The following is a 2,500-nucleotide window of genomic DNA, read 5'->3' as shown; positions in this document are numbered from 1 at the left end:
CAGCAGGAATGCATGTGCACTCAAAAACTTCTATATGTTTCACGGATAGACCCCGTGAAACGCTAGAAATTGGCGGGGATGTGTCTCTTGTGGCTCACGGGGCTGTTAGGGTGGCACAGAACTCCCTCGGAATGGGAAAAGGGGTCATTTTCGTGTTGCCACATTGCATAGGAACGCCATGAAACTTCCAGAGGCATTTGCAGCAGAAAGGCACGTGCACTCAAAAATTTTAATATTTTTCACGCATAGACCCCGTCAAACGCTAGAAGTTGGCGGGGATGTCTCTCTTGTGGCTCACGGGGCTGTTAGGGTCGCACAGAAATGCCTCGGAATGGGAAAACGGGTCATTTTTGTGTGGCCACATTGCATAGGAACGGCATGAAACTTCCAGAGGCATTTGCAGCAGGAATGCATGTGCACTCAAAAACGTCTATATTTTTCACGGATAGACCCCGTGAAACGCTATAAATTGGCGGGGATGTCTCTCTTGTGGCTCACGGGCGCTGTTAGTTAGGGTCGCACAGAAATCCCTCGGAATGGGAAAAGGGGTCATTTTCGTGTTGCCACATTGCGTACGAACGGCATGAAACTTCCAGAGGCATCTGCAGCAGAAATGCATGTGCACTCAAAAACGTCTATATTTTTCACGGATAGACCCCGTGAAACGCTAGAAATTGGCGGGGATGTGTCTCTTGTGGCTCACGGGGCTGTTAGGGTCGCACAGAAATCCCTCGGAATGGGAAAACGGGTCATTTTCGTGTTGCCACAATTGGCATACGAACGGCATGAAACTTCCAGAGGCATTTGCAGCAGAAATGCATGTGCACTCAAAAACGTGAATATTTTTTCACGGATAGACCCCGTCAAACGCTCGAATTTGGCGGGGATGTTTCTCTTGTGGGTCACGGGGCTGTTCGGCTCGCACAGAACTCCCTTGGTCCACCTGATTCGTGCATACAGGCAGCAACTAAAACTCTGTAAACCTGCTGTGAGGACATCTAAACAGTGGACCAGTGAGGCTGTGGAAGATTTGCGGGCGTGCTTAGACTGTACTGACTGGGATATGTTCACGACTGCTACCAATAGTCTGGATGAACTCACAGAGGCTGTGTACATCAGCTTCTGTGAGGACTGCTGTATCCCAACACGTACCAGGGTGAACTTTAACAACAACAAGCCCTGGTTCTCAGCAAAGCTCAAAAGGTTGAGGTTGGAGAAGGAGGAAGCGTTTAGGAGTGGGGATAGAGACAGATTCAAGGAGTCGAAGAACAGGTTTAGCAAAGCGGTGAGAGAGGCTAAACGACTGTACTCAGAGACACTAAAACACCAGTTCTCTACTAACGACGCTGCTTCTGTCTGCCAAAGGGCTCAGGCACATCACCAACTACAAACCCAGAGCGCCCCACACCACTAACGACTCCCGCCTAGCCAACGACCTGAACGAGTTCTACCGTAGATTTGAAAGACAATTGGACTGTCCTGAACCACCCCTTCCCACCCAAGAGGCCCCATCCCCCACCCATACTACAGAAACGACTCTCTCCTTTCAGGAGGGAGAAGTTAATGGGCTTTTCAAGAGGCAGAATCCACGCAAAGCAGCCGGGCCGGACTCTGTCTCTCCAGCCACCCTCAGGCACTGCGCTGGCCAGCTGTCTCCGGTGTTCACCAACATCTTTAACACCTCCCTGGAGACATGCCATGTACCAGCCTGTCTCAAGTCCTCCACCATCATCGCTGTGCCCAAAAAGCTAAGGCCAACAGGACTAAATGATTACAGACCGGTCGCCCTTACATCTGTGGTAATGAAGTCTTTTGAGCGCCTGCTCCTGGCACACCTCAAAGCCATCACAGACCCTCTCCTGGACCCCCTTCAGTTTGCCTACAGAGCCAACAGGTCTGTGGACGACGCAGTTAACATGGCCCTCCACTTCACCCTACAGCATGTGGACGCCCCAGCATCCTACGCCAGGATCCTGTTTGTGGACTTCAGCTCTGCCTTCAACACCATCATCCCTGCCCTGCTTCAGGACAAGCTCTTCCAGCTGAACGTGCCCTACTCCACCTGCAGGTGGATCACAGACTTCCTCTCTGACAGGAAGCAGTGCGTTAAGCCGGGAACAGAAGTCTCTGACTCCAGGTCCATCAGCACGGGAACTCCTCAGGGCTGCGTCCTTTGCCCACTGCTCTTCTCCCTGTATACCAACAGCTGCGCCTCCAATCATCTGTCCGTCAAACTCTTGAAGTTTGTCGGACGACACCACCCTCATTGGGCTGATCTCTGGTGGGGATGAGTCTGACTATAGGTGGGAAGCTGACAACCTGGTGACCTGGTGTAGCCAGAACAACTTAGAGCTAAATGCTCTAAGGACAGTTGAGATGGTTGTGGACTTCAGGAAGAATACAGCCCCACTCACCGCCATCACCCTGTTAGACTCCGCAGTCAAAATTGTGGAGTCCTTCCGCTTCCTGGGCACTATTCTCTGCCGGGACCTCAAGTGGG

The sequence above is a fragment of the Petromyzon marinus genome, unplaced genomic scaffold (genome assembly GCF_048934315.1).
Source record: "Petromyzon marinus isolate PM22_M1 ecotype Great Lakes invasive population unplaced genomic scaffold, UKy_Petmar_22M1.pri1.0 PM_G_Scaffold_284, whole genome shotgun sequence".
NCBI lineage: Eukaryota > Metazoa > Chordata > Hyperoartia > Petromyzontiformes > Petromyzontidae > Petromyzon > Petromyzon marinus.
The sequence above is the reverse complement of the archived record's forward strand: the minus strand, read 5'-3'. Positions refer to the sequence as shown.